The sequence below is a fragment of the Typopeltis vanoorti genome, chromosome 4 (assembly GCF_054136105.1).
Source record: "Typopeltis vanoorti isolate ZY-2024b chromosome 4, IOZ_Tvanoo_1.0, whole genome shotgun sequence".
NCBI lineage: Eukaryota > Metazoa > Arthropoda > Arachnida > Uropygi > Thelyphonidae > Typopeltis > Typopeltis vanoorti.
The window spans coordinates 108540686-108550000 of record NC_143552.1 but is presented as its reverse complement, the minus strand read 5'-3'; the positions used below and the strand labels follow the sequence as shown (position 1 = coordinate 108550000).

General features: G+C 35.2%; 1 protein-coding gene across 1 annotated transcript in view; it reads right to left on the bottom strand.

Moving 5' to 3' along the window:
- LOC150107598 (uncharacterized) overlaps positions 1–8354 on the bottom strand; it is a 419637-nt gene extending 411283 nt beyond the window's left edge. Inside the window, exon 1 of the mRNA XM_090391960.1 lies at positions 8262–8354. The gene's annotated coding sequence lies outside the window, so the exon portion shown is untranslated. The remainder of the gene's footprint in view (positions 1–8261) is intronic.
- Between the last annotated feature and the right edge of the window lie 961 nt (positions 8355–9315).

Below are 9315 nucleotides of genomic sequence, written 5' to 3'. Positions count from 1 at the left end.
ATAACTAGATTAGCAAATGCGTTGGATTAATTTGATTTCTTTCTGCCTTGTACAAGGGATAATTCACTTTCTAACGAAAGTTAAAAAAATTTTCTGCAACTATCTTCGATCCAGAGCATTTTAATAATAAGGTGATACACTTTTTGCTACATGTATATGAGAAATATATGACTTCTGCATTAATTTTCAATCTTTGTATCTTCCTGGCCCTGGATCTTGAAGTGCTGTATAAAGATAACGAAATGCATTCATCTAGATTCTAGATTAATCAGAATGCAATGATAATACTGTGAGATCGCTCCTAAGTGTGGAGGTGTGGAATACAGAAACAGCTTTTAATTAATGAATAATAAGAGAATTTTTAGAACTACAGAGGGTTATGTCAATGTAATTTGATATAAAAAATGTACTGTAGCTGTCCATATAAGTTCTCTACTTTCATTCTCTTTTGTGTTTTCTTTGATGTACGTAAACTAGAAATTGGATATTTTGTTCGCCACAAATTGCCTATCTGAAGATCGAACAAAAAAAAAAAGAAGCAAAACTATTAAAATTAAAAATTATTGCAAATATTATTGAAAAACGACTCGGAATAAAGTTTCAAACTGCGAAACTATATTTTGTTATACAGTACAATACTACTCATTTCGAAAACACTCCAGATTAACTCCCTCAAAAAATATCCACAAGCTGCCTTTTCTCTTATATTTTGTCCCTCGTTTATGCTCAAGGTGTCGCTCACTCAATGTTCTCGAATTCAATAATTCTTATCTATAAAACAGTCGTCGTTACTAGTTTCGCCATTAATAGCAGTAATAACGTCCTTTTCTTTTTGTTTTCACGATAACAGCTTCTCACTCTTGATTATTTTATAACGTTTTATTGCCAGATGGCGCCTTATTACTGGCACCGAAGCATATCATACCATTTATTGCTCCATAAAGTTATTCATAACACTAAGAAGTGAACGTTCAGAATGACCAGACGGTTCGTGAGTTGGCCAATGTCTCACTTTGCATTTGCCAACTCACGAACGGTTAATTGAGGAGCATGATATAACAATGAGCCGTTTCCTTTTTATTCAGAGAGCAATTTTTCACTGTCTCAGAAAACCATAACATACAAATTTTATTGTATATTGCACTAATAGTATATGGCAATGATTCTCAACCTGTGCACTATTTCAATGCGGAAGTAAGCACAGACTATAATATTCCGATAACTTTCAGATTGGGCACCGCTTTACTCATTTATATATATATATATATATATATATATATATATATATATATATATATATATATATATATATATATATATATATATATATATATATATATATATATATATATATATATATATATATAATGTTATTTTTTTAGGAGGATTTCTTTAACGACTGTATAAATATAACTCTTTTAAAACTTTTCGGAAAATGGAAGACAACTGTTTTTCACCTAATCTCGGTATGTGTATATGTGCTAGAAATGGTTTGCATAGGTTTACAAATTTCAGAATACACGATAAAAAGGGGTCTGAAAGTAAGCTTAAAAGGCTACATATCTTCATCAAAAAAAGAACTAAATTACTCATTTCACAGTTTCCAGCGTCTGTGTAGCTCAGTGAAAAGGGTGTATGCTGTTCATCTGAAGAAAGAGGGTTGTAAGGTCAATTCTAGTTGGTGACCACAGCAACTTTTCCTAAACATTTTTTCATCCTGTTTCCGAGTTACTCGTTCTCTGGCATAAGCAAACTTTTTTCTCCCCCGGGAACTCGGGTTTTTCGTTTCATAAACTAAAGAAAATCGACTATAGAACCCACAGCATTTTCAGACAGCAAACATAGTGTTAGCGTTAAGGACCACGAGATGGCGACACTTGTCAGCTACCTCTCTTCACTGGATGCTATGTGTAATTAGTAACAGTCATGCACTAGCTATCTTTGATTGGTCACCAGTGGAGATTCAACTGCCCTCCCTCAATCTCCAAGAGTTAGGTAGGGCTAAATCAGCCTTGCCTACTCCTTGTATGGGAGAATAAAAGGCATTAGCTGATTTCTTTTGATTAGCAGTTTTCAAGTGTGAAGACGATCAAACTACTAAGAAAATCTTGATTATTCTGTGTTGCCATTCAGTAAGTTGTTAAGTAGCCTGGGCAGTGGAAAGTCAGATGGAACTAGGAGTGATTAAATTTCCATTGGAAAATGGAGATTTCCTTAATATTTTTAGTATTTCAGTCATTTTAATTTATTTACATTACACTATCTTTGGAATTTCTTAACTTTGAATTATGTTATTACCTTAATAAAGATACCTTTACATTTCTTTGGCTTTAAATAATTTCAGATGTTTGTATTCTCGTCAATAGATTTCATGAAACCTCTGTATTATGGTACTGTATTATTATTAATTTAAGCCTAATTATTATTTCTTTCATTTTATTTTTCAGCACACATATTACATACCAATCTCCAAGCCAAGTAAACTGTAGCGAGCCATTCATTATATATTTTCTTAGAAGAATCATTCGGACCAAATTCACTCTTCTGTAATTTTTAATTGGATATTATGAATCTGTCATTTTTCTTCGATACAGGTTTTCAACGGGTCACAGAGTTATAATCTTAAGCGTTAATTCGAATAATAAATAAAATAGTAATTATAAACCAGTACTTTGAAACTTCGAATATTAACTGAATACTTTGAAAATTGTGAAAATCCAAAAATCACAATTTTTCTTCTTCTCCTCTGTAGACACCCTTACAGGTCCAATCAATTTTGACCCAATTTAAAAACATACTGTATTTCTTTCTTACATGCATACGGAAAGTTGCCTGAAAATTTCGACTCAACATCCTAAAATGAAAGAGAGAGAGAGAGAGAGAGAGATGGAAAATCTCCTATACAAACTCTACAGTTACATTATTAAACTATTTTCACCATATTCGGAATAACAGTTGAGTCTTAGAGTGAGCCTAGGAAACTGCACCTAACTAGAATAAAATGAAGGAGAATTTCCAAGCGAGCCATTCTCTGCAAAAAATTACAAATAAGGGATAAAAGTGACTGACTTTATAATTTTATTACACCCACGCATGAAATTAATACAGATATCGCATTCCATTTCAAATAGCTATATTTAAACTTTGAAACATACTCAGCAAAATGAATTAGGTATATTATATGTTAGAAATTATTTACTAATTGTTGGAGAAAAAATCAGCACCCTAGAAAAGTACATCGACGAGTCTTTAACACACACACACACAGTTTCCACTTTAATATCCTTATTTTCCAGGTTCTGCGCATCATTTCTTTCTTTGACCAAACTTCCCACAAACACCTGCTTTTGGACATCAGTTCGCTCTTCGATCATCTCATCATTTCTTCCATATACACTGAACTCCAAGTCTATTTAAATGTACTTAAACTTTCATGTATAATTCTTTTTGTCGTTCCAGTTCATTGTACACATTTGTGAACCGCATACAATTTCTTCTGCATAACTTATCAATTAATTCATTTGCTCTCATGGCCCTTCTTTCTGTTCATTTCTGTCAGAATGCATAAATAAACTTACAGTCTTCATTCTCGCATCTATTTGGCTTCTTCCGGCAACTTATCAAAACTAGTAATTCATTCACTTTCTGGAACATTTTCTGGAACAAACTCAATACATAGGAATAGAGACTATATTCATTAGATGGATCGGAGATTGGCTCTCTGAAAGATGATAAGTTGGGTAGAATTATCAGAAGTAGTGCTGATGTCATTTCTCTACAGGAGGTTTTGAATAGACTTTTAGCTTGTACAAATGAGTGGGGTTGCAGTTTTAATGCTAATAAATGCAAGCTGTTTCACTTTGGGATACAGAGATATAAGGGTACATACTGTATTGGTGAAGCCGAACTTCAGGAAGTAGATGAGATTCGGGATCTTGGACTGATGGTCGACAGTGGACACTGAAGTTCCACAAGGCAAATGACGTGTTGGAAAGACTGCACATCGTATAGCTGCTATGATAAAAAGCACATTGACATTTAGGGATAAGGAGGTAGTTGTGGTGCATCTATATAAGGCATTGATCAGATCACATAGGGATTATTGTGCTCATATTTGATCACCTAATTTTCATTGCGATGTGGAAACACTAGAGAATGTCATCCAAAGATGAATAACCAAGTGATATCATGGAGTGTTGGTTATGAAGAGCGTTTGAGAGAATGTGGATTACAGAGATTGTTGGATAGAAGGAAAAGAGGAGATATGATAGAGACCTTCAAGTTAGTCAAGGGATTCTATCAGATTAATATAGAAGAAATTATGAAAAGAGCGTTGCATGTTAAGATGAGAAGAACGAGAGTCCATCACTAGAAGTTGTATAAAGATGTGGTGAAGAAGGTTGTGAAGAGTAGATATTTTACGTGGAGAGTTGTTAGTGAATGGAATGCATTGTCTGAGCGCGTTGTGAGTGCAGGTGGTGTAAATAACTTCAAACTCATTATGATAGACTTGATGCTGGTTTAGTGGGCCTCCCACGAAGTCTGTTGACTCCATGGAAGTTACCAAATAATAATAATAATAATAATAATAATAATAATAATAATAATAATAATAATAATAATATTGCCATCATTACTATGCCGTTTACATTTTTTCAAACAATTGCTTCTTCCCTTAAACTTTTCATGTCTTTCGCTTCTGTACCCTGTTCAGTCATTTCACATCACTTTCATACACTTGACTGCATGTCGCTTCTAGTCTCGTTCTTGCTCTCTCATCCTCCTGCCCTTCAGTCCGACTCTTGATCTTTTTTTTGCATTTGCAAACCTCATCCCAAATCTTCTAATCTTTCTGTTCACCTTCATCACCTCAGTTCTCATGTCTTCCACTTTCATGTTCTCCAAGCAATACCTGCCAGACAGTGTATGGCCATACACCAATAGCGAACAACCCTTGTAGAACACTAGATCTATAAAAGTTCTAAGTTTCTGATGATGATGAACTTGCCGAGTCATCGTCATCAGAAATGGATGAACAGATGGCTGAGGTATTTCACTGCAATATGGTTAACGGAACAATCTAATCAAAAGGTAAGGAAGCGTGGCAAAATGGTAATGTTTTGCCACCGTTTCCTTTGCTTTTTGATCACATGATTCGTTCCAAAATATCCTGGGAGATATTTCAACTTAGTATGCTACTTATGTAATGGGTAATTAATTGGACCTGGGAGATAGATATCTGACCTTAGCATCAGAGACGTCAAAGCCTACTCCATTTTCAATTTTGTACTTTTGGCCGACTGCAGTCGTTCTGTCAATGAGTAACTGCATAGATGGCAGTAATTTCTGAATTACAATAAGATAAATACTTTTATGAAGAGTGGAATGAGAATGAAGAAATGGTGCTGATAACCGATGCTTCTCTTCAGTTGTAACTAGCACTACCTACTCATTAATAACCTTCAGTTCGAATGACTGAATTCAACTCCCTTCAAGGACAGGAAGAACCTTTATAAGGGCTTTTTCGACTTGAAGGGGTTATCACGTTTCATACGGAGATGGGTGGGTGTAGTTTCCCTCCTGGAAACGCGATGTGTACCTCAAAACAGCAAACTGATCAGAAAACACATTCAATTAACAGAAGAATAGCCATAGTTGCTTCAGTAATAAATCGAAATAGCCCCACAACCCTACTAATATTCCCAAGTACTCTTTGTTGAGTCTGGTTCTTTATTTTTTAAGACAGTTTAAAAAAAACGGTTAGATGATAAGCATTTTCCTAGGCTTTCTACTTTTCCTTTTGCTTAAAGGTAGCGACTGTACTCTTCTCTGACCGATTGTTGCTCCTTACTAGGGAGAAAGACCAGAGTATTACTAAGGTTCAGTTGAATCATCACCTGTGTGTACCAAAACACTCCAATCTTCATTATGTTTCACCTTTACGATCTTGTCTGATTTTCGGATTGTAGGAAGCTGATTTATGTGATGTTCACTTCACCACGGAAAGTAAAGTATACATTTGCTTTCAGATCTATGATGTCATGCAGATGGCACTATTTCGTAAATCTTTAGGATCACTCATATAAATTAATTCATATAAAGACCTCCCTACAAAGCAACTGATCAAAAACATATTGGTTTGCTGATTATCCATTTTAAAGAAATTTCCTGTGTTCCCATTTTATTACATTAGAAACGTTCCAACAATAACTGAGAAACTAATTTCCCAATACACATGAAAATATTCACATGTATCAGTATTCATATTGCCACGATAATGAATTATGGTTTTAAAATGGGTACGTAAGCCAGGATCGAAATATGAGGCCTTTTGCGAATTTAAACAAATCTGATGGCCTTCAGTTATCAATTTTATGAGAAATATTTCTGTATCAATCGTCTGAAAATTCCTAATTATTCTTAAAAAGAAAAAAAAATCTCATCTAACGCTTTTTTATTCCCGTATAGGGAGTAGGCGAGGCCGTTTTAGCCCTATCTAACATTTGGAGACTGAGTGGACAATCTCCACTGGTACCCAATCAGAGATAGCTGGCCCAATGCTATCACTAATTAAGCGGCACGCAGTGAAGTGAGACGGCCTAACAATATATTTAATGTCTGAAATAATGTGGGTTCTACGGTCGATTTTCTTGAGTTTACGGGACGAAAAACCCGAGTTTCCGGGAGAAAAAAACCGCTTGCCCGTGCCAGAGATCGCCTAACTCGGGAACCGGTCGAAAAAAGCTTAGAAAAAAATTCCTGTAGTCGCTAACTAGATTCGAAAGCAAGTCTTCCTTCTTGCGGTCAAGCGCGGTGGCGTGCAAATGCCACATCCACTGAGCTACACAGGCTCTGCCTAATTATCCTTTTATTATATTAATATTTTCAATTGTTAATATATTGAGGATGCAAGTTTGAGTTGCAGTCATTAATTCCTAATTGCTACACTTTTCTAATCATCTTTTCTAACCAAATGCTGATAATTAGTTATGAGCATTTGGATGTTATGTATGTTAATTATACGAACCAATATTATTAACCACGATAATGCACGCACTTCCCTCTCAAACCCAATTATCACACTCAGACTATATAAATAAAAAAACAACCATTCGATTTAAATTAGCACTCACTGAGATTCAACATCCACATCATTACACGCATATACTTGTATTAAACGAGTCAACGCAATATTCTATAAAATTTTCAGTGAAATCATCTTTCAGGAAACTTTTCATTACTAAGTGCTTTTTTTTTTTCTTTCTTTTTTTGGCTGGCCTGGTTGGCCGAGTGGTTAGCGTACCCACTCTCCAACCAATAAGTCGCGGATTCGAATCCCGCTGCAGGCATGGATGTTTGTGATTGTGTTAGCTTGTGTACTGATCTAACCAAAAAATTAGAACCAATTTAAGCCCCCCCCCCCAAAGGGGGAGGTCCAGGAGCAGTATAGCGCATCAGGCCCCACCCGCCTTAGTTAAAATGTAAGTACCTGGCAGTCATTGCGCCATTAAAACCATAAATCATCATCATTAATAAGTGCTTTAAGAGGTGGAAAACTTAACGCCATGCAACGGTAATAAGAACTACGAACGCGCTGATGAAGCGCTCTACTATAGTCAGTTTCATTGATAAAGAATCGACTGTCTCCATAAAAAAAAAAAAAATGTTCTCTTAAAATGCTGTTCGCTTATACAACTCGCTCTTTAACTGAAGAGAGTAGAAGAGTTGGGTTAGGTTGTTTAGAATTACAACAGAAGAACTTAGGTTATGTTGCCAGTGCAGTATGTTTGTTCACTGTGTGTGTTGTGTGTGTGTGTGTGTGCGCGCGCGTGCGTGCGTTCGCGTGGTTGCTTGGAATTGCGGCGGTCCAAGCAACTTCGGCCTAGCTGTCAGAATGTGTTTTCTTGGACGAAAAGCCCGAGTTTCTCGAGGGGAACACTTCGATATCTTTGTACGACAACATAGGTTTAATTGTGAATTTTTATGTTTCCTAGCTGGTTGCTTATTTTGTAGAATGAAAAAACACGAGCTGCTGAAAGAAAAAATTCTGCCATCTCCATATGAAAACTGAAAGAAGAAACGCTTCCATAACTTAGTATGTATACCAAAGTATCTTAATATTACGCTGTAAAAAGTATCACCATAAGAACTGCTCACGAACGTTATATTTATTTACAGAAAAATTAATAATCATCAACGGTATTAATGGCAAATGAAATATTTGATAATATTAAATATAATGTATAAGAACGTGAACTTACAGAAAGAGCCTACAGCCGACTTCGAAGACAAAACCAAAATGATCACTCAAGGCCTGTAATAAGTTGCTTTCGATAGAAACACATGTCAACAAATTAGATAATATAGCATGTATGCAATCGCCTGTGGTCAAGGTCACCAACTCTTTTAATATTGCCATCTGACGCCCGTTTATGTAACTAGATATATTTCAAGTGATAATATTTTCATGTCTTGAAACATAAGGCTGAGAGTAGGATTTACTTTTTCGAACAAAGCAAAGACGATTATTTCAGTTATGCGGAAATCATTTTCGAAGGGAAAAAACTGAGCCTTTTATTTATTTTTTATTTCTCTTATTCTTAAAAAAAACAATTCTCAAAAAGGCATAAAAGCAATTAGTTCATATTATGCTTGATTGTTTTTTTTTACTTACACTATTCGTTAATTCTGATTATTCTTTGAATACGGTAATTAAAAAAAATCCTGTAATGTCTTTTACCTCTCAAAGAGTGTCGGTGAGGCCAATATTTAGTTCTATCTAACTTTTCGAGACCGAGTAGCAGTCAATCTCCATCCCTCGTCAAACAGAAATAGCCAGCCGAAACTATCAATGATAGTAAATAGCATCCAGTGAAGAGACTATGGTAATGATATCCCAGTAATATACACTGTGTATCTGAGAGCTTTGTAAACACTTTAAGGTTATGTTGCCAGTGTATTATGTTTGTTAATCGTAGATGATCATAGATGCACCCTCCTTGCGTTCATAAAATGTTGATAAAGGATAAGTGTATTTTGGCCCAAAACCTTAATGAGTCTTTGATGTTAAAAAAAAAAAAAAGAATGTGTTAATCTCCTCCTCAATTGACATTCTGCGTTTTCCAAAATTGTTATATTATATTGGTTTAGAAGCAGAGGCACGATCTTTCTATGGGATTCTTCTCTTAGTTTTGATCAAAATGCTTTCCATAATGTCGGGAAAAATTGACATATTATTCTACATTCTGGATAACTGTAAGAGGCATACACTGTGGCAGATTATGGACAACCGATTCAAGTATTAATAATATGCAC